The sequence below is a fragment of the Triticum aestivum genome, chromosome 5B (genome assembly GCF_018294505.1).
Source record: "Triticum aestivum cultivar Chinese Spring chromosome 5B, IWGSC CS RefSeq v2.1, whole genome shotgun sequence".
Taxonomy (NCBI): domain Eukaryota; kingdom Viridiplantae; phylum Streptophyta; class Magnoliopsida; order Poales; family Poaceae; genus Triticum; species Triticum aestivum.
In genome coordinates, this window is record NC_057807.1 from 709018505 (window position 1) to 709038702 (window position 20198).

The following is a 20198-nucleotide window of genomic DNA, read 5'->3' on the forward strand; positions in this document are numbered from 1 at the left end:
TCTCAACCAGACCTTTCAAAAGACAAAAAAAAACTAGGAAACGACTCTTTCCGGTGTTGTTCCGGTCCGAGACCCTAATGTTCCCATGTGTGCCATCGATCAAACGACTTGTTGAAATCGGGACAAGTCGATGAAGGACATGGTCAGATCGTTGGTTGGGTTGGGTTCCACCGAACGCCTGTTAACTAAAAATGTTACAACGACAATGCAGAAAAAAAAGAAACCTAAACATGTTACAAAGATATTTTCCTTTTTTCTTACAAGTCACCCCGCCCTGGGTTTCATCACTATCAAAGATGACAGGAGCATAAGTTCAACAACCAGCACACATCCCACTCGCCCGAAGGCAAACATTTTTTTACAGAGTTACTACAGTGTGTGTTTGATTATGATAACTTGTGTACGCAGTACGTGTGGCCGTCCATGTCTCCTCCCAAGAGGCAAGATTGGCCACTCGAGTAGCAGCCTTTCAAGATTTGGATAAGAATCTTGTCCAAGAATCGAATGTACCTACACGTACGTAATGCTGAGGTTGATTCATGCACTGCATGGCACTGCATGCTGAAGCGGTGAGAAATATCTTCAAAGTCAGCTGGTCGAAATAGAGTTCAACATATATGCATGCATGCATCTTTGCCCTTTGAAAAAGTGTGCTTCTAATTTCCCACTGGTGACATCAAGTCAAACGTGCAGTTGGCAACAAGTTAGTGCAACTGCTAATTTACCCATATATATACTTACTTTATTTAATCTAGCCAGGTAAGACCGGTTTCTTTGCTGAAATTTTGGTACAAACGTACGTAGTCTGGCATCGTCAACACGGCATGCATCTTCGGATTATCAAGTCGTACCTGAAGAGGACAAACCGCCTTTTTAATTTACCTTAATTATTATTACTTCCACGGAGCTGGTCAAGCAGGAAACAAGGAGTGCGTACGTAAACTGCTGAACCAATTACTGAGCAACACGTACGCCTGGACCGTAGTGTATACCCAATTAGTGTTGACAGGCAGACTTTGGTGTGTTATATTATTACAGGTGCGCATGCTTGTTCCAGTTGGCTGCTACACATGTTAATATCTGCTGACGTGACCAGCCAGCCATGCCTGCCAGAATGTGTGTCGAAACGTTTATCGTTTATATTCCTAAGGAGTGCAGATTCACGTTCGCATGTGAGGTCCTAGCATCCAGCTCGGATCGTGCATCCAAATCACACGTACGTGAGCCCCAACTAGACCTATGCTACTTAAGAAGAGGTGCAAGGGGAAGGAAGGGGCTGAAATCACTATTTTGACCAGCAAACTTTGTCACAAAGTAAACTCGTCATGAAAGTATTTCAGGATCTAACCCTTTTAGAAAAGCCATAGCCCGCGGCGTTTCTGCCCAACATTCCAACGCCGAGGTAGCTAGCGCTTCTATCCAACAAAGAAACGCCGAGGTAGCTCACGTTTCGGACCAGATGAGAAACGCCATAGGCCTTGGCGTTTCTTCGCTAGCACCCAACCCACTCGCTGCCTCGTCAGGGTCTTCCTCCTCAGATGCCAGAGACGCCGGGCCAGAAACGCCAAGGCTAGCGGCGTTTCCGGCCTTCTTAGAAACGCCAAGGTAAGAAACTACTCGATAACCAGGGCCGCAACGCCAACACATATGACGTTTGTTTCTTGGTCAGAAACGCCAACGCCTATGGCGTTTCTTACATGGTCCAAAACGCGAGCTACCTCGACGTTTCTTTATTGGACGGAAGCGCTAGCTACCTCGGCGTTGCTATGTTGGGCAGAAACGCCGCAGGCTATGGCGTTGCTAAAAAGGGTCAGATCGTGAAATACTTTCATGTCGAGTTTATTTTGTGACAAAGTTTGTTGAAAGAGCCAGAATAGTGAAAAAGGCCGAAGGAAGGCATCTGGTGGATCACGGCAACAGCTCGACGACTTTTACATTTTTTGCGTTTACCATTTCTCCCAATCTGAGAGAGAGAGAGACCACCTACTATACTTGAGCGACTGAAATCAATAGAGAGAACTAGATCCTAACATCGTGGTACTTCCTCCGTCCGAAAATACTTGTCATCAAAATGAATAAAAAAGGATGTATCTAGAACTAAATACGTCTAGATACATTCCCTTTTGTTCATTTTGATGACAAGTATTTCCGGACGGAGGGAGTATGAGAGACCAGCCATGACCCTTCCGCCGATGCCAGCATTGGATGCTCCTCGCTGGAAACAAGCCCATGAAGCTCTCGTTGTGGCCATGGATTCGAAACTTCGCACCTACCTTGACGGGATGAAAACCGATGCAATCAATCGTGCCGCCAAACAGGACAACATTGCGGGAGCCCAATCCACCTCCATTCTCAAGGCGCTTGACGCGCAGATGGGATGGATCGACGCAAGCGTCGGCACAAGTGTCGACTGTTCTTGAGTGATCCGCCTTGGAAGTACCAGGTGCTCAGCGCCCCACTACAAAACCTGGAGGCGGTTACTAGGATCGCCGATTCCATCCAGCCCTCTGGCTCTGCAGCCGAGGAAGTGATCCGTGAGGCTCTGAGGGAGGGCCTCGATGTTGATGCTCCGAGTGCATCGGCACCTTCCAGTCCCGAGTGCTTCAGCCAATACATTTGGGTTGCAGACATCCCCAACAACTTCCGGTTGGCGACAGGAATCAGCAAGTTCACTGGCGAATCTAAGGGAGAAATCTGGTTAGAAGATTACTGAGTGGCGGTTCAGATCGGCGGCAGCAATGAAAATGTGGCCATGAAACATGTTCCGTTGATGCTCGAGGGATCTGCTCAGGCTTGGCTCAACCAGCTCCCATACGGCAGCATATACTGTTGGGAAGACCTGGCCCGAGTCTTTGTCAAGACCTTTGAGGGCACGTACAAGCGGTCGGGTGGTCTGTCAGAGTTGTAGCATTGTGTCCAAAAGCAAAAGGAAACTCTCCGGGAGTAGATTCAGCGGTGACCTATCCTGCATAACACAATGAACAATGTCACCGAGCACTAGCGATCTGCGCCTTTCAAGGTCGGCGTCAGGCACCGAGAGCTGACTCGGAAGTTCGGCCGGACTGAGATCCTGACGTCGGGTTATGGAGATAGCGAGGAAGAAGGCTGGCTGAGAAGTGGCAAGAGCCGAGTGGGAGATGCTAATCAGTCGGACAACAACAAGAGTAAGAAGCAAAAGCGGAAGGCCGAGGCAGCCGGGAATGCTGAGGCCGTAGCTCTGGCTGGCCAAAGCAAAGGCAAAAGTGAACCGAAGTAGAAAAAGGAGTGGGGAAGGAAGAATAAGGCCGTGCCGAAAAGCGACATTCTTGATCAGCTCTGTAGATTCACACAAAGAAAGATGAAGACGACAGCCTAATTCTGGCAAAGCATACCACTCGGGAGTGCCGACTGCTCAAGCAAGAGATGCGGCATGATTCCTCGGGCGACAAGGATGGTGATGACAACGACGGGGGCAAGAACGCCTCCGGGTACCTCCAACATCGAGAAGGTCCTCATGATCTTTGCCAACATCGAGAGAAAGAGCCGCCTCAAGGTTATAAACCGAGAGGTCAATATGGCAGTTCCGACTGCCACAAAGTACCTTGATTGGGCCCGACTGCCAAGACAGTCGTCACCTTCGATCACTCGGATCATCCGGCCCACATATCGACCCCTACACGGCAGGCTCTGGTGGTCGATCCTGCTGTACGAGCGGTCTGACTGCGCAAGGTCCTCATGGACGGTGGCAACAGGCTCAATATCATCTACGCTGACATTTTAGAGGAAATGGGCATTCCAATGTCCCGACTGAGAAAGAGCAGGATGCAGTTCCACGGGTAATCCCCGGGAAGAAGGCAAAGTCACTCGGGAAGATCGCCCTCGACGTTGTATTCGGTGGAGAGAAAAACTTCAGGAAGGAGCAGCTGACCTTCGAGGTGGTAGACTTCTGGAGTTCTTACCATGCCATCCTGGGTAGGCTCGCCTACGCACGATTCATGGCCAGACCATGCTATGTCTATCTTAAATTTAAGATGCCAGGGCCGAATGGCATGATAATCGTCACGGGCAACCAAAAGTTAGCCGAAGAGTGCCTGCAAAAGGGCTCTGAGATTGCTGATGAGCAGATGGCTTTGGCGGAGTTGGACGAGTACAAGAAAGCAGTGGATTAGAGTGATCTGCTCAAGTCCAAGAAGAAGCCTACTGTGCAATATGATTTCCAGTCGGCCGGAGAGACGAAGTAGGTTCACATTCACCTGAAGGATCCAAACGCCACCCCGACCAACATCTCGACATCGCTTGACAACAAATAGGAAAGCGAGCTCATCCAATTTCTCCATGAGAACTGGGACATTCTCTCTTGGAAGCCTTTTGACATGCCGGGTGTTCCCAGGGAACTGGGTGAGCATTGACTACGAGTCGAACCAAAGATGAAGCATGTCAAAGAGCACCTTCGACGCTCTTCCACTAAGAAATGCAAGACGATTGGCGAGGAAATCACACGGCTCGTAGCCACCGAGTTCATCCGAGAGGTGTACCACTCTGAGTGGCTTGCCAACGTCATTATGGTGCCCAAGAAGAATAACTCCCTCCAAATGTGTATTGATTTCAAGCACATCAACCGGGCCTGCCCGAAGGACCATTTCCCTCTCCCTCGCATAGATCAAATAGTAGATTCTACTGCGGGGTGCGAGTGTTTGTCGTTTTTTGATGCATACTGTGGGTACCACCAGATCCGAATGTATGGTCCTGACGAAATAAAAATAGCATTCATCACCCCATTCGGGTGCTTTTGTTATATCATGATGCCATTCAGATTGAAAAATGCCGGAGCAACGTTCCAGCACATGATTCATAAATGCTTACAGATGCAGATCAGTTGGGACGTGGTGCCCTACATGGATGACATCATGGTCAGGTCTAGGAAAGGTTCCGACCTCCTAACAGACCTTGCTGAGACCTTCGTGAACCTACGCTGCTTTGGGATAAAGCTCAACCCAGCTAAGTGCACTTTCGGGTGCCTTCTGGCAAGTTACTCGGTTTCCTCATTTTCGAACGGGGGATCGATGCCAATCTCGAGAAGAGCAACACTATATTCCGAATGAAACAACTAGAGCATCTGCACGACGTAGAGAGACTCACGAGCTATCTGGCAGCCCTGGGTAGATTCATCTCATGACTCGGTGAAGAAGCCATGCCGCTTTACCGGCTAATGAAGCAATCAGACATGTTCGAGTGGACGACCAAGGCGCAAGCCACATTCTAGGAACTCAAAGCCCTGCTCTCCACTCAGCCGGTGCTTGCTGCTCCGGGCAGCCAAGATCCTATGCTCTTATACATCGTGGCCACGAGCCAAGTTGTTAGCACTATGCTCACTGTGGAGCGGGAAGAACAAGGAAAAGCCTTCAAGACACGGCGGCCAGTCTACTACATCTCGGAAGTTTTGACCCCCTCCAAGCAAAGGTACCCACACTACAAGTTGGATACAAGATTTATCTGACTGCGAAGAAGGTGGCTCATTACTTTCAAGAGCACTCGGTCATGGTGATAAGCAATGCTCGTCTGTTTGATATCATGAACAACAGATATGCCACGGGCCGAGTGGTCAAATGGGCCATCGGGATCCTCCCTTTGGACATCAAGTTTGAGGCCAAGAAAGTTATCAAGTCGCAAGCCCTAGTGGATTTTCTAACTGAGTGGATCGAGCAGGAGCAGCTTGCCCCGAGTCTCCCGAAGCGTTGGACTTTGTTCTTTGACGGCTCCAAGATTCTCAATGGGTCGAGACCCAGAGTGGTTCTGGTATCCCCCAAAGGTGATCGGCTCAGCTATGTGCTTCATATTCTCATTGACTCATCCAACAATGAGGCAAGGTATGAAGCTCTTCTGTCTGAGTTGCGCATGGCGATCTCTCTCTGTATCCGCCGGCTGATGGTCTATGGAGACTCAGACCTGGTGGTGAACCAAGTCACGAAGGAGTGGGATATTCAAAGTCCGGCAATGACATGCTACTGCAACATCATCGGAAAGCTGGAAAAAAAACTTTGAAGGACTGGGGCTCCACCGCATCCATCGACTCAAGAACCAGGCGGCTGATGACCTGGCCAAAATTGCTTCCACTTGGAAGGCAGTCCTGAAGAACGTGTTCCTAGAGCACATGCACTCACCCACAATCAAAGAACATCATTTCATGGAAGAGCCCCCACACAACCAGTCGGCTCGTCTAATCCAACTAAGGTTGACATCCCTGCGGAGATCGATTTGGTTCAGGAGATGCTCGTTATGACCCCCGAGTGGGCCGAGCCATACATTGCGTACCTACTCATGAAAGAACTCCCGGAGGATGAGGTTGAGGCTCACCAGATCATCCGCCGACCGAAGGACTTCACCGTCACGGGGGATCAACACTACAAGAAAAGCACTTCTGGAATAACTCAACATTGCATTTCACTGGAAGAAGGGCAGCGGATCTTGCAAGAGATTAATTCGGGAACCTGTTTATACGTCTCCAACGTATCTACTTTTCCAAACTCTTTTGCCCTTGTTTTGGACTATAATTTGCATGATTTGGATGGAACTAACGCGGACTGACGTTGTTTGTAGCAGAATTGCCATGGTGTTATTTTTGTGCAGAAATAAAAGTTCTCGGAATGACCTGAAACTTCACGGGGTCTGTAGGACCTTGAAGTATGTCTAGAGGGGGAGGGGGGTGATTAGAATACTTGACCAATTAAAAACTTAACCTTTTCCCAATTTTAGACTTTGGCAGATTTTAGCTATCTTAGCACAAGTCAAGCAATCTTCACACAATTTAAGCAAGCATGCAAAGAGTATATGAGCAGCGGAAAGTAAAGCATGCAACTTGCAAGAATGTAAAGGGTAGGGTTTGGAGAATTCAAACGCAAGTTGGAGACACGGATGTTTTTGTCGTGGTTCCGATAGGTGGCGCTATGTACATCAATGTTGATGGAGACTTTAACCCACAAAGGGTAACAGTTGCGCGATTCCACAGAGGGCTCCACCCAAGAAGGGTCCACGAAGAAGCAACCTTGTCTATCCCACCATGGCCGTCGCCCACGAAGGACTTGCCTCACTAGTGGTAGATCTTCACGAAGTAGGCGATCTCCTTGCCCTTACAAACTCCTTGGTTCAACTCCACAATCTTGTCGGAGGCTCCCAAGTGACACCTAGCAAATCTAGGAGACACCACTCTCCAAGAAGTAACAAATGGTGCGTTGATGATGAACTCCTTGCTCTTGTGCTTCAAATGATAGTCTCCCCAACACTCAACTCTCTCTCACAGGATTTGGATCTGGTGGAAAGAAGATTTCAGTGGAAAGCAACTCGGGGAAGGCTAGAGATCAAGATTCATATGGTAGGAATGGAATATCTTGGCCTCAACACATGAGTAGGTGGTTCTCTCTCAGAAATGGTAAGTTGGAAGTGTAGGTTTGTTCTGATGGCTCTCTCCACGAATGAAGAGGAGGTGGAGGGGTATATATAGCCTCCACACAAAATCTAACCGTTACACACAATTTACCAATCTCGGTGGGACCGAATCAACAAACTCGGTTAGACCGATTTAGTAAACCTAGTGACCGTTAGGGTTTTTGGTGGGACTGACATGCAAATCGGTAGGACCGATATGGTTAGGGTTAGGGCATAACGTAATCTCGGTGAGACCGATTACACAAACTCGATGAGACCGATTTTGGTAATAAGCTAACCAGAGAGTTGGTCAGGTAAACTCGGTGGGACCGATTCGCTCATTTCGGTGAGACCGAAATGTTACAAAAAGGAAACAGAGAGTTTACATTGCAATCTCGGTGGGACCGATCGCTCACTTCGGTTAGACCGAAACGTTACAAAGGGAAACAGAGAGATTACAATCCCATCTCGGTGAGACCGAGATCCCTATCGGTGAGATCGATTTGCCTAGGGTTTGTGGCAGTGGCTATGACATCTGAACTCAGTGGCGCCGGATAGAAAGAATCGGTGGGGCCGAGTTTGACTTTAGGTTTAGGTCATATGTGGATATGACAAAGTAGTTGAGGGTTTTTGGAGCATATCACTAAGCACTTGAAGCAAGAAACTCATCAAGCAACACCTCATCCCTCCTTGATAGTATTGGCTTTTCCTATAGACCCAATGTGATCTTGGATCACTAAAATATAAAATGAAGAGTCTTGAGCTTTTGAGCTTGAGCCAATCCTTTTATCCTTAGTATTTTGAGGGATCCACTTTCCTCATCCATGCCATGCCATTCATTGAGCTTTTCCTAAAATATTTGTCTTGGAATAGTGTTAGCTCAATGAGCTATATGTTGTTAGGAATTACCAAAACCACCTAGGGATAGTTGCACTTTCAATCTCCCCCTTTTTGGTAATTGATGACAACATATAGATCAAAGCTTCGACAAATGATAATAAGATTGAAAAACATTGTTGCTTTGAGAAGTATGTGATAAGCAAGAGCTCCCCCTAAATTTGTGCATAGTTTAAGATTTGCTTTGGACTGCAAATGCACAAGGAGTTAGGCTCATGGGTTACTCTTCCATGTCACATACATCTTGGTGGAGCGCTCAAAATAATAAAGATTGAATACATGCACTCATCACCAAGCAAAGTGAATGATCATATAAAGATAAATAGGATAGTATCATCTAACAAGCATAAGTGTAGCTTATGATCAAACACATGATCATCAATGTCTCACAGACAATAACGTAGTATCTCAAGCAAGCAAAAGCAAATAAAGTTCAACAACGAAGACAAGAGAGAACAAAAGCAAACTCTCTCTCTCTCTCGAAGCCTGTGATCTATACATTTTTCTCCCCCTTTGGCAACAAGTTACCAAAAAGTTCATAGAAAATGCATAGCACTATTTCATCTCTCAGGCTTGGTCTTCAGGTGGTGGTGTAGAGATGGCTCCTTGGACGAAGACTTCAGTTGATGTGGATGGAGCTGAAGGAGTTGGTGCTGGAGCTGGTTGCACTAGAGCTGTAGCTGGTGCAGATGAAGTGGCTCTGGTGTCTGTCACAGGCTCTGCAACTGATCTCTGAGCTGAGGCACTCTGGCAAATGCATGAGTAGTTGTCCTGCCCTTCCTCTCCTGCATGTCATCCTGTAGCTGCTCCACAACTGACTGAATCTCAGTTATTTTAACATCGAGATCATAGAATTTTTGTTCCATGATTCTTTCAAGGCTCTCCTGGTTTTGAGTTAGGGTGGCCAGCCCTTTCTCAATTCTCAGAGTTGATGCTATTAAGTAACCAAGCTGGTCCTGCTTGCTCTTCAAAAAGTACTCAGATGCCTCCTCTAAAGTTGACATCTTGGCAGCCTTCTCCTTCTTTGCTTTCTCCTTCTTCTCTTGAGCTTGCACTGCAGATGGTTCATTCTCATTTATGACAACTTGATTGTCCTCAAAATCTGGATAGATGACAAAGTGTTCCTTATCCAACAAGTATTTGCCTGTGCCCATCTTGGAATTGATCAACTCTTGTGGGGCATATCCACAACTTCTTTTTTGGTCTGCTGCTGTCTTCTTGATAGTCTCAACTATGAGGCTCATGACCTTGAATTTCCGTGGCACATCAAATATGTGTAGCAAATTTATTGCATGCCCTCTGATCATGTTGTGGTCACCTGACTTGGGCAAAGAGTGTGCCTTAGGATCCAGTTGATCGTTGGCAGCCCTGACAGAAGAAAATGGACAGACCCAAACTTGAAAGTCTCAAGTGCCTTGTCTGGGATCTCCTTGTACATGTGTGACATTGAATTGTGATCCTTCTTCTTCTTGGAGTAGACATCCAAGTCATCTTCATTCTCCTCTGGGGCATTGATAAAATTGGCCCATTCCTCAATAGTCGATTGGTACCTTGTACCTTCAGACATCCAGACAATTCTGCCATCAGGATAAAAGTGAGCTGTGGAGTAGAATTGCATTACAAGCTCATCATTCCAGTTTGTGAACTTCTGTCCAACAAACTCATCAACTCCACAAACCTTAAAGCTGTCAAACACTCCTGGGTAGTGATCCTCATTTGCCTTCATGTATTTCCAGTCTACCCACCTCATATCACAAACTATGGGCTTCTTGTCCAACAACACAATCTCATAAAAATCCTGCTGTTCCTTAGTGTGGAACCTGTAATCAACAACAGTTCTTCTTCTGATTGCATAGGGATCAGATAATCTCCACTGCCTGAGCCCTGGATCCTTCCTCAGCTTCCTATTCTCAGCCACTGGATGAGCATCGTTGTGGTCTGGAATCTTGGGTTTCAGCTTCCTCAGAACTTGTCCTTCATCTTCTTCCTCAGCAACTTCAGGCACTGGGGCCTTGTTCTTCTTAGCAGCTGGTATGCTCCTGGTATTCCTCTTAGGTGCAGACTTGGCCTTGGAGGCAGCTTTGGGTGCTTCTTTGGGCTTTGATGATGCAGCCCCTGACCTTATAGCATCACCCATCAGCTTTTGTGCCTTGGGTGCTGGTGCAGCAACCTCTTCTTCCTCCTCCTCTTCCATCATGGAAGGTTGTCCAACAACTCGGGCCATGGTATTTCTGACCCTTTCTTTCCTCTCCTTTCCTTCTGAAGCTGGCTCTTTGGGATCAGGTTTCTCAGGTTCTTGAGTTGAAGCTCTGACTTTCAGCATAGGTGTCCTCTTGGCAGGGACCTTCCTGTTTAGTCCAGGCTTTGTAGTCTTAGCTGAGCCATACTCCTTTTTGAGCACTATCTTCTTGGAAGTAGCCTCATCTTTAGCTACCACATAGTCCTCATCCTCAGAGTCCGAGGTTCTCTTCCTTCCGGCTCTTGTGGCTGCTTTGGGAAAATTGCTAGGAGTGCTCCTGCTGCCATCATCTGAGGTGCTAGAGGGGCTAGTGCCCTCACTCATGTGAATCTGCTCCCTGTTCTGGCTGTCACTTTGGTCTGACTGTTGGGGAACATAGCAGAAATTCAAAATTTTCTACGCATCACCAAGATCAATCTATGGAGATTCTAGCAACAAGAGAGAGAGAGAGGGAGTGCATCTTCATACCCTTGAAGATCGCTAAGCGGAAGCATTACTAGAACGCGGATGATGGAGTCGTACTTGCGGCGATTCAAATTGCGGAAGATCCGATCTAGCGCCGAACGGACGGCGCCTCCGCATTCAACACACGTACAGCCCAGTGACATCTCCTCCTTCTTGATCTAGCAAGGGAAGAGGAGAAGTTGAGAGAGAGCTCTGGCAGCACGATGGCATGGTGGTGGAGCTTGTGGTATTTCTGCAGGGCTTTGCCAAGCTCTACGGAGGAGGAGGAGGAGGTGTTGGGGAGGGAGAGGCTGCGCCAGGAGCAAGGGAGAGGCTGCGCTAGGAACGCCCCGGTTCCGATGCGCTAGGTGTCACCCAGTTATTCGCCGTCGTTGCCATGTCAAGTTCTTGCGTGTTGCATTTTGCCATGTCATCATCTGCATTTCATATCATGTCATCATGTGCATCTCATTTTGCATACGTGTTCGTCTCATGCATTCGAGCATTTTCCCCGTTGTCCGTTTTGCAATCCGGCACTCCTATGCCCTCCAGCGTTCTCCTTTTGCCTCTTTTCGTGTGCGGGTATTAAACGTTCTCAGAATGGACCGAGTCTTGCCAAGTGGCCTTGGTACACCACCGGTAGACCGCCTGTCAAGTTTCGTGCCATTTGGAGTCCGTTTGATACTCCAACGGTTAACTGGGTAGCCGCAAAAGCCCTCTTTGTGTTGCAGCCCAACACCCCTCCAAAACAGCCCAATAACCCATCCAAGTCACCTCCATCCTCTCGGCCGTTCGATCATGATGGTGTGGGCGAAAACCGCACTCCATTTGGAGTCTCCTAGCTCCCTATACCTATATATATGTGCACCCCCCCCGGATTTTCGCGCAGGTCAAACCCTAACTCCACCCTCCACCATCGCCGGACACGTCCGGGTCTCACCGGACGAATTCCGCCGCCGCTCCACCCCAATCCCCAGGCGCCATGTGTCCCTCTCTCTCTCCCCGCGCCGCCGGCCCGCGGAGCCCATCCTGGGCCCGCGCGGGCCCAGATCAGCCGCCGCTCGGCCCGTCCCGCCGCCGCCGTGACCCGCGAGCCGGCCCCGCGCCGCCCGGCCGCGCCCCGTTGCCTCCCGCGCCGGCGTGTGCCGCGCCACCGCCCTTTAGCGCCGACCGCCACCCGGTCGCGCCCCTTCCTTCGCTGCCGGGGCTCATCTCCACCGCCGCTCGCCCGTGGGCGCAGCCCCACCGCCATCCTCCTGCGCCGCTCGCGCGCCGTGGCTGCCCAGCTCGGCCGCCGTCGTCCCGCCCGCCGGCGACCCCGTAGCCGCCTCCGCTCGACGCCCCTTCGCCGGAGCGCCCGGTCCGGCCGCTCCTTCGCCGGATCCGGCCTCCATGGCCCCGACCGCGCCCGTCCCCTGCCCCGTTCTCGCCAGAATCCGCACGTGCCTCGCCGGAGCTCTCCTCCGGCCAGATCTGGGAGTGGGACCAGATCCACCCACTCCACCAACCAAACGCTCCCCCGTGCCCGAATCCGCTCCGTCCCGGGATCTCCTCGTCCCGGGTTGACTTTTCGCGAGGGTATATTTCTGCTAAGGCCTTCAATTTTTGCATTCTGATGCCATGTCCATCGTGCCATATCTTTGTGTGTGCTGCACCGTTTCGTGCGTGTAATATGTCGAAATGTTCATTGAAAGATGTTCTACATTTCATTCCATTGTGCCATGTTTGTTTGAGTTCATATTGATGCCTGAATCATCGTTGCAAGAGTGCTATATGATGTTAATCTGCTGAAATTGTTATAACTTGATGTTTTGTCATTTTTGTTGCATTTGATGTGTGCATCCTATGAGCATGAACTCTACATGTGTTTTGAACTACATCATTCCATATTTACAGGGGTGCTTGCCATGTATTTTTGTGAGTCTTGTACTGAGTGCATCAAGCTTGTTAAGTAGTGTACTTGCTGTTACTGTTTTGCTAGGCTGAATCCGTTATTTCGTGACGCTATGTAAACCTGCTGCTACAAGTCATTCTATGCATAATCCGGAGATGTTCACTAAGGATGTTTTTTTATACATGTCATGCACTATCCATACATACCCCTGGTTGCATTTATAGTCTGCTGTAGCTTGTTGTAATATTGCTACAAAATTTGCTAAATAATGTTGCTGTCAGCCTGTTAACATTAAGTTCAGTTTTGCCATGTGTTTTGCTAGTGATCCATGCACCCTATGAACTTGTTCTTGCCATGCTTAGCTTCATAAACATGTCTTCTTACTGTTGGTTACCTTGTCATGCCATGTATTGCTCTTTGGTGAGTGGTACAATCTCACCAACATGCCTACTTATCGTTGTTCCTGCCATGCCCTATTTGCTGAATCTGTTAACGAAACTTGCTATGTTTACATGGGTGCCATCATATCTTCTGATCCTTTTTGGATCATGGTAAGTAAGATACTGTTGTTCTATGCATTTAGTAGTATCATGCCATGCCTTAAGTTACCATGATAAGTTCCTGTAACATGTTGTTTGATAGATCTAAACATTGCAACCTGATGTTAATTCTGCAAAGTCTGAAACTGTTATGGTTTGCAATCTTGCCATGTGTTTTGGAGCATGTTCTACTGATTTCTGGAGATAGCTCAGTGTTCATGTTTTGTAATGCATTACCTGGACAGCATGTCCATGCCTTTTGTTTTCATATTGTGGTGCTGTAGCATGTTGTTTTGATTGCTTGCAAGATGCCTAGTTGCTGTTTTGGAGAGATTGTTGTTATGACTTGTATAGAGTGTATGTGTTGAACCGTTGCTCCGTTTTGAGTGTGCTCTATATAAAACTTGCTTGATTTTGCATGTAGTTTCATATTATCATGTTGCATCCTTGTTTTGAGGTGTTTGCTTGATGTTTGTATGCATTTTGCATCAATGCCATGTTTAACTTGTTTTGCTCATATCTTCTAGGCCGTAGCTCCGAACTAAATGAACTTTATATGTAACTTGACTAGAATATCGTGTAGATCATCTTGGTGCATCTTAACTTGTTGTTTAACAAGTTGAACTTAATGTTTGTTCAGATCTGGACCAATTTCGAAATCTGCATATGAGGACTTACCAGAATTGTTATATGTTGTTCCCGGCCTCATTTAAACTTGCCTTGATGTGTTGCTCTTGTTTGCATCATCTCTTGCCATGAGTAGCTTCATGTAGTCTTGTCTTGCATCATACTTGGTTGAGCATCATGCCTTGTTCATGTGTGGTGTGTTTACCATGTTGTGTGCTTCTTCTCGATAGTTCCCATTTTGTTGCGATCGTGAGGATTCGTTCGTCTACGCTTGGTTCATCTTCGTGGCTTCATCTTCTTCATGGACTCGTTCTTCTTCCTAGCGGGATTTCAGGCAAGATGACCACTACCCTGGATCTCGCTACTATCATTGCTATGCTAGTTGCTTCGTTCTATCGCTATGCTGTGCTACCTATCACATGTTTATCAAGCCTCCCAAATTACCATGTCAGCCTCTAACCTTTTCACCCTTCCTACAAAACCATTGCTTGGCTATGTTACCGCTTTTGCTCAGCCCCTCTTATAGCGTTGTTAGTTGCAGGTGAAGTTGAAGATTGCTCCATGATGGACAGGATTATGTTGGGATATCACGATATCTCTTATTTTAATTAATGCATCTATATACTTGGTAAAGGGTGGAAGACTCGGCCTTATGCCTGGTGTTTTGTTCCACTCTTGCCGCCCTAGTTTCCGTCATACCGGTGTTATGTTCCCGGATTTTGTGTTATTTATGGGACCCCCTTGACAGTTCGCTTTGAATAAAACTCCTCCAGCAAGGCCCAACCTTGGTTTTACCATTTGCCTCACCTAGCCCTTTTTCCCTTGGGTTTACAGAGCCCGAGGGTCATCTTTATTTACCCCCCGGGCCAGTGCTCCTCCGAGTGTTGGTCCAAACTAGAGCACCGTGCGGGACCATTCCTTGGCAACTTGGATTACGTCGGTACCTGTACGCTTTGCTTATCCGGTGTGCCCTGAGAACGAGATATGTGCAGCTCCTATCGGGATTTGTCGGCACATCCAGGTGGCTTTGCTGGTCTTGTTTTACCATTGTCGAAATGTCTTGTAAACCGGGATTCCGAGTCTGATCGGGTCTTCCTGGGAGAAGGTATATCCTTCATTGATCGCGAGAGCTTATCATGGGCTAAGTTGGGACACCCCTGCAGGGTATAAATTTTCGAGAGCCGTGCCCGCGGTTATGGGCAGATGGGAGTTTGTTAATGTCCGGTTGTAGATAACTTGACACCAGATCCGAATTAAAACACATCAACCGTGTGTGTAGCCGTGATGGTCTCTTCTCGGCGGAGTCCGAGAAGTGAACACGGTTTTGGGTTATGTTTGACGTAAGTAGGAGTTCAGGATCACTTCTTGATCATTGCTAGCTTCACGACCGTTCCGCTTGCTCTCTTCTCGCTCTTATTTGCGTATGTTAGCCACCATATATGCTTAGTCGCTGCTGCAACCTCACCATTTTACCCCTTCCTTTCCCATTAAGCTTTGCTAGTCTTGATACCCATGGTAATGGGATTGCTGAGTCCTCGTGGCTCACAGATTACTACAACAACAGTTGCAGGTACAGGTTTTGCGATGATCATGACGCGAAAGCGTTGTTTGCTTATTTTGGAGTTCTTCTTCTGCTTCTTTTTCGGTCAGGGGATAGGTTCCAGGTCGGCAGCCTGGGCTAGCAGGGTGGATGTCGTTTGAGTTTCTGTTTGTGTTTCATCCGTAGTCGGATGATGCTCTTATGTATGATAATGTTGTATTCGTGTGGCATTGTATGCCTCTTGTATGTATCCCCATCTATTATGTAATGTTGATGTAATGATATCCACCTTGCAAAAGCGTTTCAATATGCGGTTCTATCCTTGGTGGGACCTTCGAGTCTCTTTAGGATAGTTTCGCATATTGGGCGTGACAAGTTGGTATCAGAGCCTCGACCGACCTTAGGAGCCCCCTTGATTGATCATGTAGTTTGGCCGTTGTTAAGTCTAGAAGAAAACTGTTTTCAGAGTCTAGTTATATCAGAGAGTAGGAATTATTTTTACTCCTCAGCCCCTTCGTCGCTCTGGTGAGGAATCTTGACATAGGTGTTTTGAATTACTTCTATTCCCCTTCAAACTTTCTTTAGGATCACGCAGTTGGTTTTTCGATCGTTGGTTCTCTTCTCTTTTCATCCGGTGCATTTCTCGTCAAGTCGACTCGAGCCTCTTCATCATTGAGTTCAATCCTCAGTTGTTTTCTTATTCCCACCCGCCCACCTCTTTTCATCTCGGAGTCGGAGTCCGTAATCGAGTATCCATCCTACTCGTGTGAAGCCTTTGCTTTATTTCAACCGGTGTTTTTCTCTTCAAAATATTTGTCGGTTCCCCCTTCCAAGTTGCCTTTGTTTTCCCGCCCTCCCACCCTTTTTCTTCCCGGAGTCTGAGCCTCTATTCGAGAAGCTATTTAATTTGTGCGGAGCCTCTTCAGTCTTCCCTCAATTGTTTCAACTGGTGAATTCTCGTTTTGTTCGACATTCTTCATCCCTTTCTTTTCCGGTGGACTCAATTCATGTTTTTTGGGTTGATCATATTCTTTTCCTCAGCTCAAGTGTTTTCCCTGCTCGTTCGCCTCTCGCCAGTTTATCCTTCTGGAGTGATAAAGACATCTCAGGAGATTCGTCTGTGTTACAATTAATTCAAGGTTGTCACCTCATTCAGATATTTCAATTTTTCCGGTGCATCATCTATCTCTTCAACATCCCTTTCCAACGGTGTTTTTCTCTTTAGTGGGCCCTAACCCACAGGTCTTTTCCCAGGATCTTACTTGACTCTTCTAATTTCCTGGATCTATTCTCAAATCCTTTTTGAAGTTTCACGTAAGTATGATTTTCATCAGTCATATCTTTTCCAAGATCAATTTCAAATCATTTTCATTGTTGGCTCAACTTCTTCGCTTTTCGTTCTCCCGGAGTATCTCAGTAATTTTGGTGGCGTTCCTCGTCGTCATTTCAAGATTGAAGAAGAGTTTTCCTCTAAATCTTGCTCGTTCTCTCGAAGTTTCGTGGTTCTAGCTTCATATTATCCTCTCAAATTATTCTATTTGTCAGATATTCTTTTCTTACCCATCCGGAGTATTGTCAGAAGTTGTTTTTCCGTTTCTTTTCACCGGAAGCCATCATTCCAGCTATCATTCTATATTTATCCCGGCGTATCTGTCAAGTATTCTTTATCAGCTCGTTGTCTCTTTGTTCTTTTGCATCTAAATCCCCTCTAGCATATTTGTTCTGCTAATTCTTCCTGGTGATTCTTTCTCTTTCATCAGTCATTTTCGAATTCTTACGGTGGTTCGTTCAATTTTTTTCTTTGATTATCATATTAATTCATTCGTTCTTCCCAATCCTACGGTGGTTCATGAAGACCTTCTCAAGTTTGCAATATATCTCTTTTAATCCTTTCTACGGGAATAAGTAGTATGCCAAATCCATTTTATGTCATCAATTTAATTTGATGAAGGATAAGCATACAATAAATCTTATTCTTATTTCCTCGAGGTGATTCAATTCTTTTCTTCCGGAGATTGTTCACGATGAAGTAATTCTCGGTTCTAGTGTTTATATTTTCTTTTCCGGAGTTCAAAATTTTTCCTCGGCCATTTCGTCGGAACCTCCATCTAAATCACCACAAGGCTCATCGTATTCTTTCTTCCTTCATTCTATCTCATCATCATTTTGTCACCGGAGTTCTTCATGGTGGTTCTTCATGATGTAATTCATTCTTCAAGAGTTCATCAAGATTTTGTTAGAGGAGTTCAAATATCTTTCTTCTCGTGTCTTGAAGTGTAATTAATTTTCCATATTCTTTTGAAGTGGAGTTTTGCATTTCTTCGTTCTTCTCAGCTATCCAATCATTTTCGTTTGTGGCCGGTTATCACCTTATGATCTTGAGATGTTATCTACAAGACCACACCAAGTTTATTCTTTCGTTGTTGATTTTCTCAACAACTCCGTTCAACCTTTCCTTCTAAGTTCTTTTCATTCAACTCTTTCAATTCTTTCCGGAGTTTTTTGTGTCATGCCTTCATCAAGTATCATTCCATCCTCTCAAGCTCGTGTTCTATTCCTCCATGTTCTAGCCGGGGTGCTGCCTAAATCCTTTCAGTCTTATTCATTTCTTATCTCGTTCTAACCGGAGTGGTTTCATAGTCTATCTGATTCCGTGAGCTTTCGGTTCTCGTCATTCTCGTCATTCCTCTCTTCTTCTCGAGTGCTCTCGATTCTTTGCTTCTTCTCTTGAGTTCTTGTTACACCTCATCCCTTTTCCCTTTCGTCTCGGTCCCAAGATCTCAGGACGAGATCTCTTGTTAGTGGAGGAGTGTTGTAATGCCCCGGTTCCGATGCGCCAGGTGTCACCCAGTTATTCACCGTCGTTGCCATGTCATGTGCTTGCGTGTTGCATTTTTCCATGTCATTATCTGCATTTCATATCATGTCATCATGTGCATCTCATTTTGCATACGTGTTCGTCTCATGCATCCTAGCATTTTCCCCGTTGTCCGTTTTGCAATTCGGCACTCCTATGCCCTCCGGCGTTCTCCTTTTGCCTCTTTTCGTGTGCGGGTATTAAACGTTCTCGGAAAGGACCGAGTCTTGCCAAGTGGCCTTGGTACACCACCAGTAGACCGCCTGTCAAGTTTCGTGCCATTTGGAGTCCGTTTGATACTCCAACGGTTAACTGGGTAGCCGCAAAATCCTTCTTTGTGTTGCAGCCCAACACCCCTCCAAAACAGCCCAATAACCCACCCAAGTCACCTCCATCCTCTCGGCTGTTCGATCACGATGGCGTGGGCGAAAACCGCACTCCATTTGGAGTCTCCTAGCTTCCTCTACCTATATATATGTGCACCCCCCCGGATTTTCGCGCAGGTCAAACCCTAACTCCACCCTCCACCGTCGTCGGACACGTCCGGGTCTCACCGGATGAATTCCGCCGCCGCTCCGCCCCAATCCCCACGCGCCATGTGTCCCTCCCTCTCCCCGCGCCGCCCGCCCGCGGAGCCAATCGAGGGCTCGCGTGGGCCCAGATCCGCCGCCGCTCGGCCCGTCCCGCCGCCGCCGTGACCCGCGAGCCGGCCCCGCGCTGCCCGGCCGCGCCCCGCCGCCTCCCGTCCGTGCCGCGCCGCCGCCCGTCAGCGCCGGCCGCCGCCCGGTTGCGCCCCTCCCTCCGCCGCCGGGGCTCGTCTCCGCCGCCGCTCGCCCGCGGGCGCAGCCCCGCCGCCATCCTCCTGCGCCGCCCGCGCGCCGTGGCTGCCTCGATCGGCCGCCGTTGTCCCGCCCGTCGGCGACCCTATAGTCGCCTCAGCTCGACGCCCCTTCGCCGGAGCGCCCGGTCCGGCCGCTCCTTCGCCGGATCCGTCCTCCACGGCCTCGACCGTGCCCGTCCCCAGCCCCGTTCTCCCCGGAATCCGCACGTGCCTCGCCGGAGAGCTCGCCGGAGCTCTCCTCCGGCCAGATCTGGGAGTGGGACCAGATCCACCCACTCCACCAACGAAACGCTCCCCCGTGCCCGGATCCGCTCCGTCCCGGGATCTCCTCGTCCCGGGTTGACTTTTCGCGAGGGTATATTTCTGCCAAGTCCCTTAAATTGTTGCATTCTGATGCCATGTCCATTGTGTCATATCTTTGTGTGTGCTGCTCCGTTTCGTGCGTGTAATATGTCCAAATGTTCATTGAAAGATGGTCTACATTTCATTCCATTGTGCCATGTTTGTTGGAGTTCATATTGATGCCTGAATCATCATTGCAAGAGTGCTATATGATGTTAATCTGCTGAAATTGTTATAACTTAATGTTTTGTCATTTTTGTTGCATTTGATGTGTGCATCCTATGAGCATGAACTCTACATGTGTTTTTAACTACATCATGCCATCTTTACAGGGGTGCTTGCCATGTATTTTTGTGAGTATTGTACTAAGTGCATCAAGCTTGTTAAGTAGTGTACTTGTTGTTACTGTTTTGCTAGGCTGAATCTGTTATTTCGTGATGCTATGTAAACCTGCTGCTACAAGTCATTCTGTGCATAATCCGGAGATGTTCTCTAAGGATGTTTTGTTATACATGTCATGCCCCTGGTTAAATTTATAGCCTGCTGTAGCTTGTTGTAATCTTGCTCCAAAATTTGC